Source organism: Anas acuta, chromosome 4 (assembly GCF_963932015.1).
Source record: "Anas acuta chromosome 4, bAnaAcu1.1, whole genome shotgun sequence".
Lineage (NCBI taxonomy): Eukaryota > Metazoa > Chordata > Aves > Anseriformes > Anatidae > Anas > Anas acuta.
The window spans coordinates 36,114,841-36,142,605 of NC_088982.1; the positions used below are offsets into that span (position 1 = coordinate 36,114,841).

A 27,765-nucleotide genomic window follows, 5' to 3' on the forward strand; every position below is an offset into this window, starting at 1 on the left:
GCAATTTGTTACCTATTAGTGAAGTCATCTTGCTCTTGGCTGTACTATAAAGAGAGCTTATTTGACTCTTCTTCAGAAATAACAGTTATTGCTAGCCCCTTTTATTGATAGCACAATATATGGTGGTAATAGCCATGTACCAGTTGAAGAACAGCTCTTTGTGACACTTTTGATCCATTGTCCTAATTGTGGCTATAAGGAGAAAACCAAACAAACTAAATACTGATGTGGAATAGAAATTAGGGCTAAGAAATGAAGTAACACCAATGTTATGCTGTGTCTGAATTTATTTTCAGTAATGTTGTAGTGCTAGTATAAGCAAAATGCTATCAAGATGAACACAATGAAAATATTTTTTTCTTGGTATTTTCAAAATAGTCAAATAGGAAATCTTGACTGGGAAGAATGACTAATGGACCACCTGAGATCTGAAAAGTATCTTACAAGAGCATGTAATCCCCATTCACAGCAACGGACATGACTGTTCAGCTCACTGCTTAAGGCTCTTTTTTTTTTTTTTTTTTTCCTCCATGGATACTGCACCTGGGATTTTTGAAGGAATAACTCACTTTACTCAGCTCTTAGGAAACACTGAAGTAATGCAGGTATAGCTAACATGACTGTGTATGAGGTAAAAATAGAGAAAACAGCTCTGCATGTGTGGTAGGTTCATGAAGAATTTCAAAACCAAAAAGGAGTGATAAAACGATTGGTAAAATTTGGACTTGGCATCCTAAATTACTGTGGTATTGAAAACACAGCAGTATTTTTGCTGTGTGAGCATACAAGAAAGTTATATATAGTCTCTTTTTCCAAACTTAGTTGTTTTTGTGAAGTGTAACCTATAGCCTCTCTTTGATTTTATGACAGAGGAAACAACAGAGGCTGACTAAAAATCTGTAGTAAATGTGTGGTGAGGACTTATTTTCAGGTTTTATTTAAAGATTTTCTTCCTCAGACAAGTTTTAAAAGCAAGTTCAACACAGCATCAAGCTTTTCCTAGAGTCAAGATCTCATCTCTACTGTTATGGCTGAAGTGCATCATAATTTATACCTGAAACCACTTGTGAGAGCATGATTTATTTTTTTATTATGTTTCCCGTGTATTGCTGTCTTATCAGTTGATGTATTGTCTGTCTTGCTTGGTAAAGGATACTATCCTCATGTTTGGTTTGATGAAGACTGCAAGCACCTAAGAGGAGCATCAGATCCTGCTAAGGTTGCTCTTTCTCATCCCAACATTGAAGTAGGAGATGTCAAAGACAGCAGAGTCTTGTTCTAAAACACCCACCACAAAAATCCACACATCAATCAGTCTTTGTGTCACAACTAATTTTGATAAACTGATGATATCACTAATTTGAAATGAGACTATTTGTATCAGATTATATGCTCCAATCCTTAAACTGATTGCAAAATCCTTTCTCCTTTTCATTAAAATGAAGGCTGAATTGAAGTTAAATTTGTTATAAATTTGTTTTGTATTTCTCTAAACACATTTATTTCCAGTGCAGAATTTTCTTTGCCTGTATTGTCTCCTGCAGTGACAGAAAGAGATGCTACCGAAGGGAAAGCATGTAAGCCGACTTACTTTCTGCAGTTAATGCCTTAGTGCTGGGAGTTGTATCAGGGACATCAGAGGCTACATCCCTGCCTTTTAGTATTCATTTATATCCTTTTAGTACTTTGAGTCTTGATCTATGCACCTGCTGTCCCTGAATGTCTCGTTCCTTTGTGAACTTCCTCATAGTATCTTCCTACAGCCTCCTGTAAAAGCAAGTCCTAGAAATTTAATATCCACTGTGTAAAGTAGTATTTTCTTTTATCTTTTTAAAATTAATCCCCTTTTAGTTTCACCAAGTGCCTCCTAGCTGTGGTGTTGCAAAGATGTAAGGAAATATAGTTCTTCATATTGCTTGCGTTTTATAAATCTTTATTCTCTTTCCCTTCAACTTTCGTCTCTCCAGCCTTTTTACTCTCTCCTCTTGTCAGCTGCTCCAACCCTTTAAACATTGCCTCCTTTATATTTTTCCACTTCCACTGCATGCTACTGAACTGACCTTGACCAGCATTGCACACTTTATTCATTTATATGTGGAAACATATGAATCCTTTTGTCTTTTCCTTAGAACTCTTAGTGCCCAATACTCTAAGCCCAATGTCTTTGTTGTTGTTGTTGTTGTTGTTTTGGCTGCTTCTGTGCAGTGAGCAAGCTTCTCCAGAAAGAACAATTTGGCAAGGGTGACTCCAAGATGTTTGAGTTCTAATTTCCACTTCTGAGGTGAGCATTACGTAAGTGTGGATTAGACTATTTTCCCTGAATATGGTCTTTGATAATGAGTTGGCTTCCTACTTATTTGCCCACTTATGGTTGCAGTGTCCTGCTGATGTTTCTTGCCATTGGCAGGCTGACCAGCTGAGAGCTTAGTCTTATTCTTAACACCCTTTCACTGGTCACTAATAAATTGGAACTGATTGTTTAGTTGATGTTGAATTTATTGACTGTACTTGAATAGAAATGGCCCTAGAAAAGATCCTTGGGTATCCCACTGCTGGCTTTTTTTTCCATTCAGAAAAACTGTTCATAAAATAAACTTGACTCCAATGTCTTTTAAGTTTCTTTAATAAAAAAAAATAAAAATTAAAAATTCTACTACTGTGAATATCTGCAGTATTCTCAGGTGAATTCTGTTAGGTCTTCTAGACTTCCTGACATCTGGTTTAGAGCTTTGTTCTCCTAGCTGATTTAGCTCCTTAGAGCTTTCTGCTACAAAAAATAATTTGATTTTGAGAACCTCCCCAACACCTTCAGCAAGGATCACCAGTGCAAATCAGTGACTGAATTCTCTGCCTTGGCAATTTCAGGTGCTTCTTTCACACTTCTGTTGTCGAACTGTCTCTCTGAGTCCCTTGTTGGCTTCTTCTTCTGATGTACCTTCAAACTTTTTACCCTGAAAACTCTTTGCAAGGTGCTCTTCAAATCTCTCTTTATTCTCCTCTTTTCCAGTCCAGGTTTGTCCTCCCGTGTTTTATAGGCTTTCATGTTTTTCTCAGTTGAGCAGGCTTTATGTTCCTTAGATACTGACTTTCTGTAGGTTGGTGTCTGTAACATTCTTTCCTGTTGAGGCTTGCTTGGGTTTTAGTCCATCTGCAAGATTTATTTATTTTATATTTATTCCATTTACAAATATTTTTAAGAGTGCTCTGTAATCTATGCAACAGAACTTGAATTGTTATATAATTGTTATTTTTTTTTTTTTTAAATGCACATTCTTCTTGCTCAGTTGAGCTATTTTTGAAGTCATCAACAGATTAGAATGGTTTTTGCTGCTCAGTTTGAATCTGATATCTTCAACTTTAGATGTTTGGGTCCCATTAGTTACATGGTTATGAAGTATTTCTCAAGAACTCTATACTGAATTCTGTCCAGTCACTTCCAAGATTTTACTGCGCTGAAAATTTTACTTGTGTGATTAGCACTAGCCTTTCCCATTTGCAGAATCAAATTAGGACTTCTGTTTTTTCCATGTGGCTTGTCACTTATTTAATAATAACTTAAAATGTGTTTTGTCGTTCATGCATGGTATGACTTTAAGTTCATTTAATCGTTGCAGGGAAAAAAAAAGTTGGAATAGATTACTTTTGTTCAAATGTCAGTGATAAGTGATAAAGTTTAAGCTTGTTCTGTCACTGTATCACTGAGTCCACGTATTTCAATTATTGCAAAAGTTTTCTTTCATGCACAAAATCCTACACCTAGTAAGTCGATGAGAATTTTGCTGCTAGGGGGATGAATTTTAGCCTGTTGCCTTCCTGTAACTTTTCTTTAGAATGATGCTATCACCTTTTTGTAGCTCATTTTCATACTGCATATGACAAACATTCCTCTGTGTATGTTTATCTCATTTAGGGACTTCAGCGTTGCTCTCTGGTAATAATTTCAAGTGTGTGTTCCTCTGTGTGTTTTACATATATACTATTATATTTAGTTGTATATTTCTAAAACTATGATTTTCTACTGTAGAATAAATGCCAGCTTCCATTCTGTCTGAACTCCATAATTTTTCCATTTACCTAGTTTCTATTACTTTATGCTCTCTGCTCTTTTCCCAGATGCTAACTAACATACCCTTTGTTCCTGAATTGGGATGAGATTGCTTATTGGAAAATGTAGCAGAAAATTGTCATTGCTCTTAGGACATATTGTTTGTTTACAGTAGCATCTTCTATCATCACAAAGCTCTCATTTTGCTATGTTCCAGCAACTTATGTTTTTCTACCGAGCCCTCTGAATACAAAGGCAGAAAATACAACATTCAAATACCAGTGCATAAAATTACAAGGTTTAGCAAACAATCCACTGGAGAGGCATCAGGTTATATATTTACCTTAGCTCTACCTCCATTATTTCTGCACTTCCCTCCAAGAGTAATAAAATGTGTTCACTAGGCTTTTTGTATGCAATAAGAATTTTAATTTACTCTGGAGGAAGAGCTAGTTCATAACTCAATAGAACTGACTGGGCTCATAAGTTATTTAGTTTTGCTCCTTGTGATAAAATCAGGACACGAAGCCATTTATTATGTTTTGTCTGCCCTCTCAGCCCTGTAAGTTGACTCAGAGCTAAACAATTAAAGTGGCAAATTGATTTGTTTACAATGCAAATCTGAGCTCGATTGGAAATAATGCAAAAGGCATAACCAATTACATGTTTCATAGGGTAGGTTAGCATGAAATGAAATAGATTTAGCTGATCTGTGCTTAGGGATGCCGTACAGTTACTGATTCACAACCACCTTGTAGTTCTTAGTGGCTGTAAAGGATTTGATGCTGCTGTCCTCAGACTGCTTGGGCACATACTGTGAGAAAACAGGCCTGCTTCACCTCTGCTTTTACCAGGATGGGTAACACAAAGAATTTTCCACACACATTTTTGGAAGAGCCAAAAAAAAAAAAAAAAAAAAAGACGGTATCTGAGAATAATTTATGTATTTGTGTATAAATTGGGATTTTAGTTGGAGGAAGATGTGGGGGAAACAGAAGTAATTAAGATGGAGATAGTGCCAAGTAAATATATTATTATAAAACATTAAATGAAGTATTTAATTTTTCCTTGCGTAGTCTTCATGCAAAATTTGAACAAAAGTTTTATGAAAGCAAAATTATAGACAGTCATTCGTTAATCCATTTTTGTCTCCCTCTGAGTCCAAGCTTCAGAAACACAGTAAAGTCAATACTTCAGTACAGCATGGAATGTCACAGATTTTCTCCCTGCAACACTGTTCTGGAAGCCTTGAGATGAAGTTGATTCTCTCATATAAACTTATTTCGTGCATGTCTTTGCAATTAAGTCCATCCCCTCCCCAGCCAGGCATGTTCTGCAGGTGATTTGTACCCAATCTGACTTCAGTTTCATCCTTTAATGCAACTGTATGGTATTTGGATTTTTTTTCCTTCTTGTTACATCCATATTATCATCATATAGAATAAACTTATAATGAAAAGGACAGTAATTCACTAGCTGTTTTTATGCAGGAGAATTGTTCTTACACAAGAACACAGTTGCTTTTTGTGCTGACTGGGTATCATGTCTAGGTTTACAACTAAACACAGTGCAGAGCTATGGAAAGCAAGGTCCGTTTTGTTGGAAGACAGATAGCTAGTTGGCTATTTAACATGTGCATCACCTGTTTGAAATGTTGCAGTCCTGGTTGGAGACCACGCTTACTTGTCAGCTTTTTCGAAACAGTGGTTGAAATTCTAGGGATATAGCTCCTTCAACATGATAGCTTTTGGAAAAACAGCCACAAAGATGGAAGTAATTTTGCAGTTGGTGTTGAGCACGAGAGGAAAAACTGAACTGATGCTTAGATTTGTGTTTGGTACATGAAAATGACTCAAAATTAAGTTATTAGTTTGTAATGCTTAAAGTATTTGCTCTTCTACCACTATTGCCACTCGAATAATCTTTTAAAATAATTTTGGAACCACAATGAATTGTCAGACATAATGCATTATATAACAGGAAAAACTCAGTGCCGCCTAAGGGACTCTAAAACATTTGATTGCTATCACTTTGTGTGAAAGTGAATCAATTTAAAACAATTGTCTCCCTTTGTATTAGAGTGACATATCTTTTGATAGTAGTTCTGGATCTCTGATGCAAATAATGGTACTTGAGCATATGCTAGAAACTTCTTTTTCTGAACCATCTTCAAAGTAAAGGGGGATCAAAGTGTCAAGAGTGTAGATCAAAACCATCAAAACCCTACATATATAAATATATATATATATATGTGTATGTATTTTAATCAACAGTTCAAAGGAAGATTAGAAACATCCTCCTCCTGATTTCATTACTGGCAAAGCAAACATTTTAAATCAGTGTTCAAGTGTCATGATGATAAGAACAGTTGACTGTAAGAACTGAAAGATGCTTTGCTTTGTTAAAATAATAACTCCCCTCCCTAGGATGGTGAAAATATTAAAATAACTCAAACTGGAAAAGCTCTAAATATGGGATCATTACCAAATCTGTTGACTGGAAGAATTGCTATTACAGCTGAAATGATGTTTCCTCTGCTGATATTTTTATTCTCCTGTGTATAAGCTAATGTTGAAGATGAAATAGGTTACATATTTCCATAGCTTCATTGTTTTTCCAGACTATGCACATTATGGACTTTTTTTTTTTTTTTTTTTTAACTGGGACTTTTGAAGTATTTTTCCATCAGGAAGAGAAGATGTGTGAAAAGTTTTAGGTAATAAATTCTACCACTCATTTGCTCCATACTTGACTGTGATGAGGTATTTAGAAACTACATGTTCTGTTGTGAGTGCCCAAATATGGTATACCAAAAAGATTTCAGTGTTTCCATATATTGACGGCGCATGTCACTGAATTGCTGTCTATACTTGCAGAGCAATTCATATTTGTGTAGCTGTCTGTATTTCCTTCTAAGTTTATGTACCTAATTCATCACGGATGGCTTTCAGCAAATGCATAAAAGTTCAGCTTTGGGTGACAACTCATCTATTTTCTTGGAAATTTTTATTCTTAATAGTAGGATGCAATTAAAAATATGCTTTTTCAGATAAATAGATAAATAGTTGTTAATTAGAAAACTGACTTCCTCATCTCAATGTTTTTGTTTTCCAATTTTTACAAAATACGTTGTTACTATAGGAAAGTCTCTAAATATAATTGACAGTTTCATTATGAAAAGTGGTTAATGATAGCATGCATTTGTATTACTTACCCTTCTATTAATGATTTTTCTCAATATTCATTCTAGCTAGTTTTGTTGATTTTTCTAATGTGACATTTGTTTATACTTATTTCATTACTTGCCATATTTAATGTACCAGTGTATCTCATCCAGTCTAAATTTCAACATAATTGGAATGGGAATAGTTTTCACCATGAACAGAAACATTTCCTATTTTTTTTTTCATATAAAATGACCAAGGGTTTGTGTAGTCTTCATCAAACTCTGATATGACAACATTGTTTTCCAGGTATTATTTAAAAACTTTACTTCAATATAAATGTCTGTCAAAGTGTATTTGATTTACAACAACCCCCAAAATGTTTTAGGCAGCTAGGGTGATCATTAAAGCAGTCATTAAATGCTAATCTGTAGCTGTTAGTAGGAAAATAATCCAAACCAGCTGTTAACTGAGGCTTAAGAAAATCAGTTTTGCCCAGTTTGGCTTTACAAACTGGGAGCTGGGGCAATGGAATAATACTGGTGATGTTCAAAGACTGCTGAAGACCTCCATGCTGAGCAGTGGCAGAGTAGAGAAAGAGCATCCCTCTCCTCCTCTTCCTCTGTTGCTTGTGCTTCCTCACTACTGAATACCATTATAAGGGTTCTAAGGGTGTGTTTGTCATGTCTTTGATTGGTAATGATTTGGAAGACCAAAACTTTCCATGCAAAAAACAGAGAGGTGGGACACAGCTTCAAAGCATGTAGGTAGGTAGTATTGAGAAAAGTTAATTTGAGGCTGCTTGGTGATCTAGGTACTTGGTCCTGCTGCTTATCTTGTGCCAGCATTAGTATCAAATTGATCATTTCATCAGCTGTACCAGTTTGCCATTTTCTTTGTGGAGCTGATTTTCTGTTGGGCTTTTCAAGTATTTTGAGTTATGGAGGAACCTAATGAGTGCTGGAGCTGTGCAATGTGATGTTGGGAAGGAGAGGGACTGACGACTGCAGGAACAGCTCCTCTCCCAGCAGTCACTCAGTTGGCTTATGCCTGTCTTCAAAATGTAAATGGAAGGATTTGGTGAGGGATTAAGAAAATATTAAACATCAAACAAAAAAGCAGGAGGCAGTGGATAGGTGCAGACAAGGAAGTGCAAGACGAGAGTGGCTCAAGGCTGCCTGCTCTCAGATGCAGGTTTTAGGAAGAGTGAGGCAATGTTGCTCATGAACTATTGCCACAGTGAATGAGTACAAGAAAGAAGCAGTGGAAGCAAAAGGTTAGTTTTAGCTATGTAATAGTTAGAAATTAACTGATCCATTTTATAAGTATAAAGTTTAGAAATGCGATGGTAAGTAGCTATCATGTTGAAATGCTCAGATACCCACTGAGATGTGTTTTATTTTCCTACAGTGGGGAGGGCTGTGCATATACATATATTTTTTAGTGAGTTTACCATAAAATTATGTGTAGAGGCAATGCAAGTCCAAATCGTAAAATCATGAAAATAGTAATGATACCCCTCCCTCCAAGCCCAACAAATCAAAATGAACTCATTCTAGTGTTAGTCCTAAGCCTGTATTTTTCCACTATCTCACTATATTTAATGTCAGCTTTATATTCAAATTTATGGCAGTCTCATGGTCCTTGCATATTAAAAATGATCCTAAGACATTTATAGCACTTTGGGTCTGAAATTCAGCAAGAACTAACAGGTCTTTTACCACTGGAGGACATTGCTCACTAGAGTAGTTGTTGTTGGAGGAAGGCTTACAGGTTGTTAATATGAAATTTAAGAGCTGTTGCTCTATGTAACATTACTGTCCAGCTAACATTGGGCCATAATCTCTCTGCATTTTCAAACTCTAAAGAAAGAGCAAAAGTCTGAATCAGATATTTATTTAATATTATGGAACTATTGTTTTAGATTTTGTCCTGTATTTCCAATGCCTCATCCCTTTTTAGCATCATCAGTTTGGTCTTTCTAGTTTTCCTTTTTCAAATAGGGCAGCATCACTTTCTGATCATTTGTGAATGGCCTCAGAGCACTCCACCAATGCAATATACTTATTCTTAGCATTCATCCCTCAGTCAATTAAAGTAGTGAATTTGGCAAGAAGTGTTTGTTGAGATGGTGATGTTCCTGTAAGTCTGACAACAGCTGTTAAAATGTGGCTGTTTTCCTCTGTTTAGTATGTGAGCAAGTGGCACTCAACCCAATGCAGTTCATTATTCAGATCAATCTCACATTGCCTGTTGAAATTGGCAGTTAAGATGTGCTTTGATGACTTCTGCTCTCTGCTGCATAAGTTAAGTACTCACTAAAGGAAAGTACCATTCGTTGTGTCCTTTCAGATCAGGTTGACTGCTCTTCACCTCCTGTCAGAACTGTGTGAAGGAAATATGTCAGTGAAAACAGGCAACTTTTTTTGAACTTTGGTTTCATTTTGATGGTTGGATATTGTGTTGCTTGCATGTCTTGCTCCTTGATAATGATTTGTATTTGTAGAGCAACCTTCGTCATGTCTTATGGATGTGTCATTGATTTATTTTGACGCTGTCATATTTTATTTTTTTTGACATATTTATACAACAATTGTTTTTTGGGGGGTTCAGAATAGATCATCTTTGTCAGCCGAGAAATTCAGTAATGAGCCAATAAGTTGGACTTCTCTTTAAAATGCCGTTTTCTGGTAAAACAAAAAAAAAATAATTTGAAAAGGAAATGCTGTCCCTTTGTTGTCCCTTTATAGCTGGACATACAAGTCCAGAGAGATAACATATCGAGTAGGGAAGAAAATTCTGAAAGGTCTACCATCCATGAAACGAACTCTTTTCCATTCCAAGTCCTTTGTCTGATAATTATTACTCAATGCTGCTTTTCTTTACCTGAACTTAAAAGACCACAAGCTGAGGGCTGCCTCTGTAGTGGATCTTGTCATCTAGTGGCCATTGCTTCTGGATTTTACCATCTGCACATGTGTTTAGACATCAAAAATATTTGTTTGTATTTTTCTGTGATATGAGTTCTTACCTGTATTTTACTATCCACCGTCTGTGTATGTTCAGGGATGTTCAGTTTTTCCTGTTGTAGTTTTTGTACTATCATTTGCTTAGCTGAATAGTATGTAGAAAAGTTTGTAATTGCACTAAATCTAGGAAGCTGTCAGACTCAATTTCACCCAAGTTTGTAGAATTTTTTAAGCTCAGCATCGTTTGTGTTTCAGTAGCTTCCAAAAAAAAAAAAAAAAAGTGGTCTACAAGCTGCTGTTTCCCCCAACTCATTTTTTCTTTGCCGGTACTACTTTGGCATCTAAAACTGCTTTGCTGTGACAAGCTTCTTTCAGTGTGTCAGCAGTGTCTAGTTATTTTTCTCTCCACTCCCAACTTCCAATAGAAATGTTCATGTATAACATTTTATAAGTGAGTACTGAATCTACTTACAGTGGAATTTACTTTTCTGTAATGTTTTTAATATTTAGGGAAGGAAGAGTTGCCCTTCAGTACTCTTACCTGTTTACACTTTCGTGTGGAAATAAAAATGTTTTAAAAGCAATTTAAATAAGCGTAATGCATTTGTGACGACCCCTGGCAGCCAAGAGCTTTGGGTCACACCTATTTATTCCTTTACTATAGAGTGAGTACCCAAAGAAGATGATAAAGCTTTCAAGCTGAAAGCCATGTTTATTAGAATATTAATTAGAATAATTAATGCTTTGAACAGGGAAATTTTGAAGTGATGTGAAAGAGAGACTAGGAGTAAAAGGGATTTACAAACAGCTCTTTCCCTGCCAGTGGTCTCCTTGCAGGCATTCTTTGCTTCCCAGCTTGGTTTCAGACTGGTGGCTTTCTGGGTGCAGCAGGTTCTCTGCTTTCTGCCCCACTGGGGTTGTAATTGGTGAGTGAAACATTGAAGGTATAAATGCTCATTCAGAAGAATACCAGGTAGCTATTGCTAGTGTAGTGGCAGAGTGGCCAAAGTCTCTTGGGCTTGTCCGGTCTTACCCTGAGATGCGCTGGATGGGGTGGTTGAGCTCTGGCACAGGCTCATACCAAGAGCCCTGCTTGTTCTTGCCACAGAGAGTTTTCTTTCCTCGCATCAGAAGTTAGCAGCCTGGGCATGATGCCGCCACCACCTCTGCCCTTACAGGTTCTGGACAAGAGCAGTGGAGGAGGACTTCAAAGGGCCTGCAGATGCCTTGCTGCCATTAGCTTTGATCTGCATCCCTCCCTTCTTCGCTGCCACTTCCCAGCTTTAACCTGGCAGCAAAGGTTATTTATCACTGGGAACTACTGTCAGAAGAGGGAAACTGGAATCTTTGATGTTAGTAATTTGGTTTTATTCTGCACTTCCTTAGTTTTATAATGTATGCTTGAGCTCAGCCTCTCAGTAAATGCTTGCAGATATCCTTTTCATTTAAAAGAAAGTTCTAAAGCTTCTGTAGACAGCTAAAGATGCACTCAGAAGGGGGCCTGTTTTAAAGCACTTAGCAGTGGAAGGCTGTAAAGGCTTCACAATGTAACAAGCCGCAAAAAACTCCTTGGAAGAGGAGCACCCTGAGCCATAGTGTCATAAAGGCCGTGGCTGAACTTGAAAGTTGTTTGTAGCAATTACACTTTCCATTGTGCTTTCCAAAACAGTAAAAGCAGATAACTTTTTGAAGGCAGACTTCGGGAAACAAACACGAATTGTGAAAAGCTAAAATACACAAGGTCAGTATGTCAAACACTTAGTGGAAAGAGAATTCCATCCCCTCCCCTCCCCCTTTTTTTGTAATGTTAAATTTGTTCCAAAATTGCATACTTTTGTCTCTTACTCACTCTTTAAAGGATACCATGCTTGAACTCTCTTCGCTCTTTTCTCTTATACATACCTTATTTTTTTTCTGTGCTGCCTATTATGCCTTGAAATCCTTATGTGAACTCCATACAGTAATACTTTATTTTGCTTCAAGCCCTACCTCAGAAAGTGTGGTAAGATATCTAGATTTTATTTTAAACAAATGTTTTTAAAAGAAATAAAGCTATCAGCCTGTGAACCACTGGTATTCTATCTGGCTGTGTGATCATGTTGTCTTCATACTTGACCTGTTCCATTTTGCCTTCATATTTGCTGTATGTGTATTATATGTGTGATTTTTGCCATTAATAGGAAGAGACTTTAGACTTTGTACTGACCTGACAAATGTGGGGTGTCAGGACTTGCCTGGGCTTTTCTTGGCCTAAGCTAGTTTTAGCTTGTTTTAAGATCTGCCTGCCTGGGCAAATACCTGTTACCTCAAATTAGTGCTGGAGGTACTGTGGGTGGGAAAGGTGCCTGGCAGCTCTGGGTAGACCATCCATACAAAATAGCAGATAGCTCGTTAAGCTTTAATGGTCTGCTTATACACAGATCTGATTATATTTAGTCCTAATTTCACAAAGACTTTGGATATTAAATGCTACATAAAGTTAATAGGATATAAAGACAGGATTAGATCATCTTTAAGATATATTTTCAAAAGCATTCGGAGAAGAGTAAGACAGAAAGGCAAGGGTCTCAGCAGTGTGGTCTATCTAGACATTTTTCCACAATGAGTGCAGGAAACAAAAACTCTTTAGTAAGTGACAATGCAGTTCTTAGGGGAAAAAACAATGGCAAGACAACTCAGTCCTTAGTGGTATGGACCAAACCATATAAATTGGATGGTTCGGAGACAAGCTTCAGCTTTCCCTCAGAAGTTAGTACTACTTGGGGCCTTTGAAAATGAATGGTGTTTTTTTTTCTTTTTCTTTTTTTTTTCTGAGTGAAAATTTGAGTATTTTCCTTTTAAAGGCTCAAGCCTTTGTAGAGTATTGCTCACCTCAATATTTGATGTGTCCACATGACAGTGGATTCCATCAGTTTAATTCCATTCTTACCTCTCACTTTTGAACCCAGACTAAGTTGCAATATAGCCTACTCACTGGATAGTTTTATGGATTGGTGATTGAGTTTCTATCGCAATTGATTGGTATGAACCAAATCCTTATATCATTATTATTATGTGGAACCGTGTTATACAGACAGAGTGGAGCTTGGCAAAAGTTATATTTCAAGAGGATGGGGCAAGTAGGGAGGGGAAATAAATCAGAGATTTAATAGTGGCCATAAGAATATTTCTGATTGAAATGTGATACCCTTAAATCTCACATTTGTGATGCAGAGGATTTAGGGCTGTCACCAGCCCCAAGATTGTTTTGGAACAATCACAGAATGGCTCGGGTTGAAAGGGCGCTTACCGGTCTTCTAGTTCCACCCCACCCCTGCCATGGGCAGGGACATCTCCCACTAGACCAGGTTGCTCAAAGCCCCATCCAGCTTGGCCTTGAGCACTTCCAGGGACGGGGCAGCCACAGCTTCTCTGTGCAGCCTGTACCAGTGCCTCACCACCCACTAGGTGAAGAATTTCTTCCTAACCTCTGATCAGTAAAAAGTCACTCTTCATCTTTTCTATAAGCCCTCTTTAAGTACTGAAAGGCTGCAGTGAGGTCTGTCTGGAGTCTTCTCTTCTACTGGCCTCATGTCCTGTGACAGTCGAATTTCCTCTGGATAGGTGGAAAGGGGACAGAGCTGGCAACCTAAAATAAAGCAGGACGTGAAAACAGACCACTTTCTCTCCCAGTTCTCTAGATGTCTAACTTGAGTTTGTTAAAGGCTACTGCAGCTCCATGCTTGCTCCAAAATCACCCTTGTGTAGATTAGGCCCAGTTAAAGTACAGTCCTGAACCACTAAACTTCAACTTCTCTGCTAGTTTGGTTTATTTTGGAGAGTCAGCTCAACCCATGAGACTGACATTGCCCATCACATACAATTTGTGCGATTTTAAATAACTTTGGGATCTTTTGCTTCTGTTAGCCAGTTATAGATTGCTTTTAATATATCTGAGTCATTTCAAGGAATAAATGTTTATATGTTTTCACCGCAGAGAAAGCTGCAATTTTTACTTATTTATTTTGATGAGGAAAGGCATCATTTGTCAATTAGGCTAATATAAAATGTATTGAAAACAATGAACATTAATTTTACCACTACCTTCTTTAGTTGAATATAGTAGTATAAGTTGAGTTAATGCAGGAAAAGCTGGAGGATCTAATTATCATCCTATACTTTATGATACCTACGAGACAGCTAAGTGCATTTTAAACCAAAATGAAGGCAGCTAGCTAGAAATCCAGATGTTCTTCTGTGTGAAGAGAGTTTGGCTGACTACTGATATCAAAGGAGCATGTTTGTGTGGTTGGAATATCTCATGTAGGGAACAGAGACAGAACTTGAAAATGGAGAAGGAATATTTTATGCAACTTGAACATACGCAAGTAGTATTCTTCCAAGGCAAATTTCTGAGACACGATAAATGGAGGAGTTCTGACGCTGTGAGAGATGTAACCAACTCAGTTCTCCTACATTTAAGGAAGCAGAATTTGATACATCCTTGTAAAGCAGTATTTTTGTACCAGAGCTGTGATTCAAACATCAGTCTCGGCTTCTGACTGATATAAACCACAAGACTCTTAATTTCAGATTTGAGTACACAGGAGTTATATATGTACATAGAATTAACTTTGGAGAAGTGAATTGCTTGCTCTTCTCAGTGTTTTACTCTATGATAATTACTGTGGGATTTTCTTAAGTCCCATCTTGTCAGACTGGTACAACTCTACCTCCTCTTCAGTCTTCTGAAGCTTTGCCGCTGTGACAGAAGTCACTGACAGCCTAGAAAGATGCTTGGCTGGTTCTTTTAAAACGCTTCAGTTATCTGGACCTGCTGATTTTTAAAATGTCAGACTTCAGAAGCTGCTAGCTAACATTTTCCTGACTTAATACAGTGTTTCATCACTTCCTCAGACATACAGCTTTGTCTCTGAAGTACAAAGCAGAAATATTTATTGAACACCTATCCATTATGAATTACAGTTAAACATAATGTTGCTAGCATATTTGAACAGAATGCTGTTGTCATTTGGGTTCATTTTACACCTAAACACTTATAAGCTCTTCTGTTTATAACAGCGTGGTTGCTTTTTAAATTGGAAATAGCCAGTAAATACTTCTAAAACATGCCTTCCAAATAAAAACTGTTGTTTCTACATTATGGCTTGTGGAGGAGTAAGGAAAAGAACTTTTCAGAAGTTTAGAGGTAGGGCTTTTAGAGAGGAGGAGGTGGTTTGGCATGTAAAACTGAGACATCTGGAAGCATAAGAGGCAGAGGGTAAACATGTCTGTGGTTCATATTTGTTGTGTATCATGTTTCTTGGCATGGCTTGGAGTACAGTACAAATCAAAGCTGTTTGCAATTTTGTAGAAATAAATGGGGAGCAAACACTTTCTGCTCAAGATATATATTTGTTGGGTGATCATTTGATATCTTTACACTGAATTTATCCACAACCCATCATTTTTAGTTCCTCTGCACAAAGAATGGCCTGGTCAATGCTCAGCTGCATTGGTTTCAGGACCGGATCTCAAATAAGCATGTTATGTTGTCAGCCTTTTAAGACTGTGCCCCTGCAGTTCTGGGATGCAGTATTTTGAAGGATGATTAGATATGTGTCAATCGTGTCAATGTGTTCTTTTTTTTTTTTTTTTTTTTTTTCCCTTCTTCCAGTTCCCCCGACAAGTGTAGCATTCTTTCATTAAAAACATGTCATAAGGACTATTACTGCTTCTAAGAACTCAGGCTGTAAGATGCGTGATTTCTGAGTTGGCAGATGGCTTACATGTTAGATTTGCACTGGCTGTATTATGTAGCTGAGAAAGTGCTGCAATACAGAGAATATTAATAATAAACCTTGTCTAATAATTAGATTAGTGGTTCTGAAGTGAGGGCTAAGATTTGTACAGGGTTCATTTACACTTGTGATACTTTCTACACTGTTGAAGGACATATCAATACTGTCACATTTTCATATTTTCTAATAAACAGCAATTGATACAGCCTGGTTACCAAACTGAACAAAGGATGGTGAATTATGTGCATTTATGATTTTTTCCCCCCTTTATAACTAAGGTGCTGTAGCTGGTGCTGATGCAGTAAACAAATGATTGTGAATTTTGTTCCATTTCTCATTTATTACTCTCTTTCCCACCCCTTTGTTAGCATGACCTTATCTGCTCTGTCTTGGAACAAATAAGCAATGAATGATTTTAGTATCTTTGGTCATGCAGTCTCACCTTTTCTCTAAACTTTGCATAAAATGTTTATAAAAACATGATATATCTCATGTAGATTCTTTTGGGGCTTACGTGCAGCGAAATGTGAGGTGAAAAGGTTTTAGTACATTTTCATTCATCAACTAGCCAGCACAGTGCAGTGATGGCAGTGGGACCTTAATTGCACTGACTGTAGTTGCTTTCTTTGGGCCTGGGTCAAACTTGTGATTGCAGAATTGTAACACTGGGTCACATAATGAACAATGTAAACTGTTGCAGATGGCTGTGGTTTCTAGCAGAGTTTATTAGTATGAATGGTGCATTCTCAAAATAAGACAGTAGGTATGTCGTGGTTGCAGGGTGTTTCATGCTCACTGAATATGGAAAGTCATGCCCACTGTGCCAGACGCATAAGAAGGTTACTAAAGGATAGTATTGCAAACATTAGCTATTTAGCCTCACTCTGGGCTTTAGGAGTATCTACATATTTGAAACATTTGAAGCTGAGTTTCTGAATGCGTCTACAGTAATTTAATTAAATATTTCAGCATGGAACTACTTTATTAAGCACTTGAGCACAAGCTTAAAATTAGGTATTTGCTGGATTAAAGTTATTAGTGGAAAATAAGACTAATTTTTTCACTAAATAATGGTGACATAATTAAAAATACTATATGCAATATAATATGCAATATACATATATAAAAATATGATTGGACTACAAAGTTGAGAAGATTTTCTAAAACTAGAACTTCTTTAGCTACTCAATATTCAAGGCCTTCATTGTAACAAAGACATTGGAGCATATTTTGAACTGAGTTCTTTTGGCAGTCCAGCATCCTTCTTTTCTACAGAGCTTTATATTTAACTAGCCATTCAAAAGGTAAAATCACCCTGTAACAGTTAATGCTTATCTGTGCTAATGGATCCTTAATAAAATGCTAATACCTTGACCTTACAAACAAACGAAATAGTCTGATTTACTCAATGACAATATATAAAAGAATCAACGTCCTTTGATTTTTCTCTCTCTTAAAATATCTTGTTCCCCCCTGCAGCCTTCAGAAATGTGCCCTGGCCACTGGTGTTGTAAGACATTGAGGATGACAGTTACACTGCTACGTCCTGTCGCTTGTACCCTCAGTTCACTGCCAAAGGTGTTTCATGCTGTGGTATGGGTAAGTCTGAAAACTGAGTTATATTTTTGTCTGTGAACAACTTATAAGTTATTTGACTCTTCTGGATTTTTTTCGTCTGAATATGCAGATCCAGGTGATAAGGGGACACAATGAAACCTTCACTTGCTTTGAAAAGTTTTATAACATCTTTGTTCATAACGTCTTTGGAGAAATGTTATTTAAGGCTTAATTTTGCAATGTTTTGCAATATTTTTAATTTTAAGCACAGGAGATGATCATGTGATTTCTTGAAAAGCAGAAACGCAAGTCCCTTGGGGTTGTACCAATCCTAAATGCTTTCCAAACTTGTATTTTCCACGGTTGGTGGTTTTGAAACCTTGAGACTTTCAAATTAGCTTTTAATGAGCTATATGTACTAAAAGACCGATCTCTTAACTCAGAGGCTCTCCCAGGATGCTGCACTGAATGACGTGACCTTCTGCACTGCAGAAGCGACAATTCTGACACCATAGAATTTGCTGGTTGTTTTTTAAGTATATGGAGATTATTCTAAAATTAAATAGCTGAAAAAGGTTGTCTCATATCAGTCAAAAAGATAGATGTCCACCATCATTAACTGTTTCATTCCCTCATTCATTCATACTTTGTATGTATGCATATTTGTATATATTCATGTACTACAAATATAAAAATGGGAAACAAAAATTCGAGCTTGTCTTCTGAGCTGGATTTTTTCATGTTTATCCTATCTTAAAAACAAACAAACAACAACAACAAATCAAAACAACCTGCATGCTTCCTGTGCGCACGCACAAAAAACAAGAAACGCCAACCATGTGGTTCTCTGAGAGTATTTTTTTTATATAGCTCCTCTATAGCTGTGTACTGTCCTACATGGGTCCTTGCTATTTTCTGTGTGAGTGATGCAGATCAAAGGCCGTATCTTAGCTCCGAAGGTTGTGTGCAACAGATGCTGTTACAATGTTAAAGCAGTAATTTATCACTGTTGTGTGTTCTCTGCATTACAAAGAAAGTAATTTCACTTCTGAACTGTATTAATTGATTGTTTACATTCTTTGCATGCTTCTTGGCCATTCCCATTTATCGTATGGAGAGCAGAGCCTGAGTAGCTAAATTTCAGGTTATTCTGCTTAGAAAATACAGCCAACAAGTAGTGTTGTCTTTGACTAACAGCTTTCCACCACTTGATCTGTGTTTTTACTTTTTTTTTTTTCCTGTGAGAGCTATCATCACATACTGTTTAATAAAAAAAGGCAAAACAGAAAAAAAAACTTTAACTCCTGTTCTGAAGTTCATATTTGAGCTCTCTAAGGGAAGAAATATTATGTGTATCCTATGTTTTCATATCTTACTGTGTCTCTCCATCACAATCCCACTGAAGTAAATGATTCAAGTTTTCCCTTTAGCATTATACAATTTTTGCTCCAAAAAATGCTTACATTTAAATTCGCAAGTTGCATTTTTTTTTTTTTTGTTTCAGCTATGGAAAATATTTCTCTTCGTTCCTTAAGAAGTTGAGTGGATGGCTCCTTTCAAGGAAAGCTTGTGAATGTTCATTGGTTCCTAAAGACCTGATTTCCATTCAGGCTTCATCGAAGCTGTCTTCTAAATTATTACAATGGACAATTTTATGAACTTGGTATAATATATTTCTAGTTTGTTAGAAAACCTGGTGTTTACAGGAAGAGACAAGTATGACTTTAACAGTTTGTTCTGCCATCATTGAGTTGCAAGAGCTTTGTTTCAGGGTGATTTCAGGGTGGTGATATTGGCAGTTACCGATGGATGAAAAGACAAAATAGGAAGTTGCAGAGTGATAAACCTGGCAGTTGGTTTATTTATCTGTAAACAAAATGAATCTCAGCCAAACATGGTATTACCTTGCAGCAGCCTGCCTTCCTCTTCACACCTTGTGCATACTAATTATTCTATCTGGACATTTAGTTATTCTAGTTATTACAGATATATCAGTGAGCGATGATTAGATATGGCTCAGTAGCTCTAAAAAGATTTAAGCAGTTGCTTGATTCCAGAAAAAGAGGCAAAATAAAATGTTTGGAAATACTGGGATATGTGTGATAAACATGTATTATTTACTCTATGTAATCCATTCTGGATGTCCTTTCAAGATACTGTGATGTTTGAGGATAGTTTACACAAGGTGAAATAGGGCATAAGTATGCAAGAGAGCTCCTGATAGGTATTTCTGTTGGTAGTCTTAGCTTAATTTTCATAGGTTGTGTGTTCAAGGGGTTAATGTTCAAGAACTGTGTTCTGTGAACTCTCACTCTGGATTGTTGTACACCTCTGTCTGCTTATTATTCTCCTTATAAGTAAACTAACTTGGATATATTTCAGATAGTCCTCTGTTTTATTTGTACTTTTAAGGTGTCTTCAAAAATACTTCTTTTGTTTACCAATTGAGTAACAGTGTGAGGACTGTGACAGCAGTTGGATTAATTCCCTGATCCTGACCTACTGTGCTGCACAGAGGTAGGCTTCCATGCTACCTTGGCTTTGATGGGGGTAAGGAGAAAGTACTTAGAAGGCACTTTCAAGATTACCACTAGTGCAAAGTTTCTAAATAGTGTATTGTAATGCCCAATGTTCAACAGTGTGTCATCTTCTCTGGGCCATTCACAAAAGGTGAAATGATAGTGTGTTCAAATAGGTGTAAGAAATAACCAAAGTGCTAAAGAGGATTTAGAATTCAAATGAAACTTCTGTAAATGGCAAATTTAGCACTCAGAAAAAATGGATGCAAATCATGTGGGTTATATGGTACCTGGTAGATTACTCGTCCTTTTTGCCTTCTTTCAAACGTGAGCTTACAATTAGGAGGCAAGGGTGAAGAAAAATCACCATATGCCATGGACCAGAGAGCACACAGAAGTTCTTTGCAGGGAATTAAGCAGGTAGAAGCTGAGGATGGCCTTCAGTTTGTGCTGAGGATTAATCCTGCTGGTTGGATAGCAGTGAGGAAACCTGAACTTTGTATATTTGCTTTCATGAGAGAGTTTTGCATCAGTTTGTTTACAGGATGATTTTAGGCTTCACTGAATGATGTAAGGTAGAACTGATATGAGGGCTAGATTCAGTCTGAAGGTGCAAGTACATGTAGCTGTTGTAATAACAAAGTCATTAAAGCAGAGGCCAAAATATATTTTCATATAAAGATGAGATAAAAGCTTTTTGAATACACAGCTGCATCAGTGACACCTCTGTTTTAATCCATACGATGTGTCCTTAACATGAAATCCTATTTTTTGCATAATAACAATACTGTGCTTGCCAGTGATTGGTATTATAAAATGTGCAGATAAATGCCATTATTATGGAAATCCTATTAGGAAGTCCCTATGTACTGTGCATATAGCACAGATTTATTAACATACTCTTCTGTAGTTACTTTCTTGAAAACTGTTTTACGTCCTATGAAATATTGTGCAATAATGCCATTAATAAACGTATCTAATTGCAGTATATAACTGTGAAAGCCTGAATGGCTTGAAATAGTTTTGAAGAGAAGTGGGATTATTTCAATGGGATGTATTGAACAACATATATTGTATGTCCCTAATTTTTTGTACTACTTTACGTTAATAGAGAGAACATCAAGTATGTAGTCAGGCAGTTAATGAAAAGAGCAAGTCTTTTTATAAAGAGCTGTCAGTAGATGGCAATGTGACTATTTTATACAGACTTTTTATTCCATATAAAGCTGAAGACTTGTAATCATCTGCATTTGCTGCTTAAATTACTATAATTTTTTTAAAAAGCTCTAAGAGCCCTTTAAAACTATACTTTAAATAATTGATAGTTACAAATGGAAATCTTAGCCCAGAATCTCCAAAAGTGATCAAAGTTGTTTTAATTTTCTAATGGTCAGGGCTGAATAAAAATAATGTCACATAATGTGCCATCAGTAAACAGGAGATTACTGTGCTTATGCCTCATGTTGCTACAGATTCTGTAAACCCATGTTTTATTGATAGCTAGACACTTCGGCCATAACTCATCCAAAAGTGTGGTGCTTATAATGAGCACCAGAAGGAATAACAAAAATAAACATGTTCTTGTGCTGTCAACAATACATCCAGTGTAAGGCTTACCAGCATTTCTTTTTTCCTCTCTTCCCTCTTAGTGAATCCAACCAGGGAGATATAAAGTTTTGGAACATAAAGTTCATCATCTGGCATTAGATTAGATACTACTTTCATATCAAGTATGAACAACTACAATACAAATGTGTGTGTATTATAGTTGTTGGTTGCTGTGGCTGTTAATATTGTATCTTAGAGCAGTATGGAGAAACATAATATGTTAGGTGGATTGCAAATGCCTTTGAAAAAATGTGGTAGTGTATTCCTGTTTAGACCCATTGGTTGTAAATGACTTGAAAAGCCCCAGTTGCTCTGAAGTATTGGGCCCATACTGGTGTTTATAAAACACCTCAGAAGGTTGATGTCCACTTACTGAAAATCTTATAAATCTGTCTGCAAATACCTAAGTCATGTATAGAAAACTTTACCTTTGGTCACTGCCTTCAGTAGGACTTGATTTAGGAACAATCCATCTTCATTACAAAGTTCTCATTTATAAACCATACTGTGGTGCGGGGCAGCAGCCTGTCTTTCTGTTCACAGCATGCACATCGCTGAGCCAAGAGGCTGTTTGTTGAATGTAATCAGTCTGTAATGGGTCTCTACCACTCTGTGCCTGTATTCTCAAACATATGTTGGAGGCTTAGAAAGATACAGAATTAATTTTATGTGCTATGCCCATTCAGGTACGTTGCTGTAGTGGCTCTGGTGAATGCTTAGGTCCCTCAGGAAGTTACAGAAAAACCTGGCTACCAAGCTGTCCATATTTTCTGTTAGGTTATCTAAGCCTATATGTAAATGAGACCTCTGTTTTCACTAGAATTACCTCTACTGTACTTGTACTGCTCTAAATAGTACTCCCTGGGTCTCATGCCCAGCTTGACCTCTGCTTTTGAAATGAGAAGAGGTGGAACTGCTCACGGTCGGTACCTGGGCCTGGTTACCAGCTGCACTGGTGGTGGCAATTCTCCAAAAGCTAAAGAGAGCTACTTAGGGACTGAGGTGAGAGAGGGAGAGAGACCACAGAGCTCAAGAAAGCTGCATGCTTGTGTGATACAGACCATTGCTGGTCTATATAGGGTGGTGCTGTATAGAGACAGTTGTGAGGAGTCCTTAAAATTTCCTCTTAGCTGCTGGTACCACGGATGTGACCGGTAGTGGCGTGGGGGAACCCGCCTGCCCTGAGCTGCCTCTGCTACTGGCTGCTCCAGGGAGAACCATAGAGCCATTTAGGTTGGAAAAGACCCTTAAGATCACCAGGTACCAGGAGCAAGTTACTCCAAGGAGCAACTACCAAGAACCAAGTGTTTTCAGCTCTTGAAAGCAAGCAGTTCTGACTGCTGTTCAACTGGAAATTGAACCGTCCTTTGATCTCTTAAAGGAATTTATCCATTCATTGTATGCTGAACACTGTGAGCTGTTGTTTTCAGCTCCTTGCTTCTGCTAGCTAGGCTTTAGTAGTTTGCTTCTGGGGGAGGAGGAACTGCTTACATTTATCAGGCATTTGAGCGTCCTTCATTCATTTTCAGTGAATGTATCCTCTTTTCCTAAATGCAGCAGAAATGATTAATAATGGGCAGTTTTCTTAGTTTAGACTTAATTTCCTTTCAATCCTGCACCCAAGGAAGTCTGTTTCTGTTCTCAAGGCCAGGCCTACAGCTGTTTTTCTGGCTTCCTGGTGGTTTTCTGCCTACATGTACCAACACATCAACCTCCTCTCAATACAGGACCCTACGTTTTCAATCAATCCCCTGGGCCTTCCCACGTGGCTTTCTGTTGTTTCAGCTGTTTTACTCCAATAAAGAACTTAGTTCCTCTGAACAAAGGGCTGCTAGCATGCACGTCAGCTTGCAGAGCCTGTGATTTCCCATGGATCGGAGGCACACTTGCTGGCAACCATTAACACCTTCCAGCACAACAATGCTCTGCAGCAGCATGGGGCATGGAAACCCACTGCTCAGATTTCAGAGTCCTTCTGTGGTGAAAGCATCTGCAGTGGTGACTGCCCAACTTCCCTGTTCTGGCTGGCTGTGCAAGGGGTAGCCTTAAAGGACCTCTGAGTGGCTAAAAGGTTATTTGTTCAGTTTTTTTTTTTTTTTTTTTTTTTTCATGCTGCATGTTAGGTAAATATCATTCAATCCTCCGTTTGCCCAAATGGCTGTAATGTGGATGGAGAGATGCTTCTGACTTTCTGTAAATAGGTTTGAAAATCTAAAATCTTCTTTCCTATTTGCATGCGTGTCTGCATGTGTATAAATGTTTTCATAACCAGAACACCCCTGACTGTGTTCTTAAGTCTATGTCTAAAGAATGGTTGTCTGGCAAAGTCACTTAAAATGAGAAATTTTGTCCTACAGAATGATATATACTTCTGATCATTCTTAAATGTAGATATTAGGAAGAGCTGTGCATTATCATCCTTTAGAAGGCAAACACTGCTTGCTGATTAAATCACAGAAAATATTCCAATACTATACCAGTGTTTTCATACATTCATATACAAAGGAAATAGATGGTTTCTTGCTGTGCTTAACAAAACAGATGTTAAAATATGACAATTCATTAGACCCCATTATGTTTCATCATATTCAGTCATGCCAGTTATTATATTTTACTATAATATCCCTACTGTAACATTAAAAAAAAAAAAAGGACCTAATGACCCTTCTTCCTTACCAGTCTCCTTAGAGCAATCATTGAGAGATTCATGAGAAAGATGAAATTTAACAGAATTACATAGAATTTGGATTTTCTGAATGGTTGAACACGAACTCCTCCTAGATTGTTAGGAGCTGAAGGCTGTGTCTTATGTCATTCCACTGCTAATTTTTCATAGGTATGTAATAGGATTTTCGATTTAACCTGTATGCTTACTGTCACAAAGCATTAATTCTTATTCATACTTTTGGAAAGCCAGTGGTATATAAAAGAAAAATAAAAAACACCACAAACAAACCAATTTTAAAAGAAAAACTTTTGCTTGGAACTTGCCCTGATCATTCACTGGAGTTGGGTAAAACCTAAGAGTATTTTTGTTCTTATTTGTGTAGGAATTCCATCCGTACCTTTAGCCTGAGAATAACTATTTCCATTATCAATCTCTGTCTTAGGCTCAGTACGTTGCAGTCATTAATGGTCATAGTATGCTCATGGAAAAATTCAAAACATGGGAAATATTGTCTTAATGTAGCTCCTTGGCTGTTGTTTTTGAGCTGGTAAGTATTGACCTTTACTCTTCCTTGAAGACAGTCCCACATTGCTAAGTCCTTGTTTTAGGTGTTTTCTTTTCTTAGTTGGGAATACGTAATATCACAACTAAACAAACAAATAAAACTGGTTGGATTCTCTGTTGTAAGAATTTTACTTTCTGTTTGTGGTGGTTTACTTTTCAGAGGCAGGTGTAAAATGCTTTATTGTGGGTGCTTTTTCTGAGGGCCTTCAGTGAGGAGAAATGGGCATTACTTTGAGTGGTGTGTATGATTGTTCCAACAGGTGAAAAGTAACTGACCAAGTGTAATGTTTGACGGTCTAAAGCTTGATTTAAATCAATAAAATCTTATTTTAATTCTGTAACCTCCTTTTGGGAAGATTTTCAATATTAGACTCAAATTGGTAATAATAGATTATTATGTGGACCCAAACTGAATATTTTTGACTCTACTTTTCAGCATTCATGGTAATTTTTCTGTTCTTGACCCTCTCTTATGTTTGCAATAGTTCTGACTGTCTTGAGGTGTTCACCTGATTGATCGTTAGACCAATACACCTCAGTTTCTGCTGAATAGGACTGAGTATTTTGTTTTCTGCATGAAAACCAGGTTGGGCAGAGAAGTGGGGTTGCTGATGTTTGCTAGTGCAGCCTCAGCAGGGACTCAAAAAATGCTGGACCGTACGTTCAGATCTGGGAACACTTTATTTTTGTAATGTGGAGGTAGGCAACAGATACAGCGTACGCAAAGCCTCTTGCATTCGTTAGTGGTTACAGGACAGATTCTGGGTTTGTTTCGCTCTTAAGCAACAGAAAAATGTAAACATCTCAATAAAAGGAGGAGTGGGTTCATTATGGGGCCGCAATACTATAAAGAATAAGCCCATCTTGGATATTAGAAAGCACGTTATAATGAGACAGCTCTAAGCTTTTGAATATCATTTATGCCGACAAAATAACTCCTTTGCTTTGTCTGTGATATGTAGAGTTTTAAAAAAATTGGATGCTTGTGACATATTTAATTCAATATTCTCATTAATTCCTCGCACTGAATGTTTTAATGCCAATCATGCAGAAAATATTTAAATATGACAAGTTATTTTTAATTATCATAAAATTGTATTACAATAAAAGCAAAATACTTGGTTAAAAAATTCAAACAACATAAGCGAATTCATAGTTATACAAACAAACACTGTAAAAATTGCATGCAGAAAAATGTGAGAATAACAAAAAGGCTTTCATTAGGAAACCACACTACTTTACTCTCATGTTTCACCTGGAAGATTAAAGATGTGCCTTTTCCAGAAAATGTCTGATTTTTATTTTGTCACAGGAAGGAATCAAATGATTCCCGTTAATTTCAATATGCATTTTAGTTGTCTGAAGTGGAGGGGTTTTTGTTGCTTTTAAACTAGAGACTTCAGTATTATCCAGTGTTTGAAGCTGGGGAGTGAGAGAGATGCAAATAGAAGGAAAGAAATTTACTGCAAAGCCATATGCAAATATTAATTCGTTTTCTTTGATCTTATATGAAAAATATTGTAGAGTTCTGAGGGCTGGAAATGTCACAGATAAAATCAGCATCCTTTCTAATGGTTAACACTTCTTTCATCACTTTCTTGATTTACCAGTACTCTGACTTAGGGTCTTCCAGTTCTGAGACTCGATTTCATAATTTACGTATTTAGTCCAACAGGCGTTAGATCTTGCCACTTCTTCAGTTCCTGTTTAGTCTTTAGATCTATCTCTTAATGGGAGGAGAAGAGAGAGACATCTAAAGATGTGCTTAGAAGAAGAGTGGGAAAGCTTCACTTTTTATTATCAACTTGCCTACTGTCAAGAGCTATTTCTCTAAATCAGACCAAAGAGTAAATAGATCATATAGACGTCTTGTTACTTTTGTTGTCTTAGAGAAGTCTGGAATATTTTCCATACTGTTATGATTTCAAAGGATGGAGCTGGATGTTCTCCAAAGTGGCAATTCTCAAACTACAATCTAGAGGGTTGCTGTGTCTTTCCACTGGGAATGTCCTGATACTCTTCTGGCTCCTTTCATCCTGTTTATTATAGCATTACATGTAGCTGACAGATTCTCCAGATTCTCCCATACTACTCTCCCAAGAAGTAACATTTGCAGATACATATTGATGTTTTATGCCAAGGAGTGTGAATGGAAAATGAGTCACTGAATAAAAAGGTGACTTTTCAGAAAGTGTTACTATTTCTCAAAGGAAATTGTCCAACCGTTTTTATGAAAAAATGCTTAATTGGAATTCACCAACTTGTGAAAATCAAAACAGGAAAAGGACACAGTTTCAAGAAAAAAAATCTGCCTGAATGGCATGACTTCAACATTTCATGTTGAAAATATGGCTGATTTCCTGCTGATTTTTCATTTAAAATCCTTGGATTACTAACCCGCAACCAATTAAGGACATTTTCTCCCAGTTCCAGCTTGTGAGCACCTTTAAAATGTTTCAGATCCAAACCTCCCTCCCTACCCCAAAACAAACAAACCCTGCCCCTAAAATACCAAATTTCACTATTGTATCAAATCAGCTTTCTGTGCATGTCTTTGCAGTTATACCTGTACAGGAAATTTTTGTGAGTATGAGAGCATAAGCATGGACATGCAGCTGATGTGTCAGTGACTTGGCCACATTTCAGAGATACAGAAACCTCAACTACCAATTCTGCTTGTGCCTAATGCATTATTGTAATAGTATAGGAACTGCTTTGTTGATTTTGACCAGAAATTTCACCTTGATTTTTTTTTTATCAGTGACACCTTTGTAGGAAAAATGATATTTTTCTGTAAGTAGTAGTGTTTTTTTCCTATTTTCCAGGATAAAATCAATTAATAAGAAAATTTGTGTTCTCATGTTAAAATGAAAGGCATGTCAGTGCTATCA

General features: G+C 37.0%; 1 long non-coding RNA gene across 4 annotated transcripts in view; it reads left to right on the forward strand.

Moving 5' to 3' along the window:
- Nucleotides 1-27,765, forward strand: part of LOC137855973 (uncharacterized) — a 341,358-nt gene that overhangs the window by 149,004 nt on the left and 164,589 nt on the right. For all 4 annotated transcript variants that reach the window (XR_011096097.1, XR_011096099.1, XR_011096098.1 and 1 more), the window contains one exon: nt 17,438-17,557. This is a non-coding gene — a long non-coding RNA (uncharacterized lncRNA). The remainder of the gene's footprint in view (nt 1-17,437; nt 17,558-27,765) is intronic.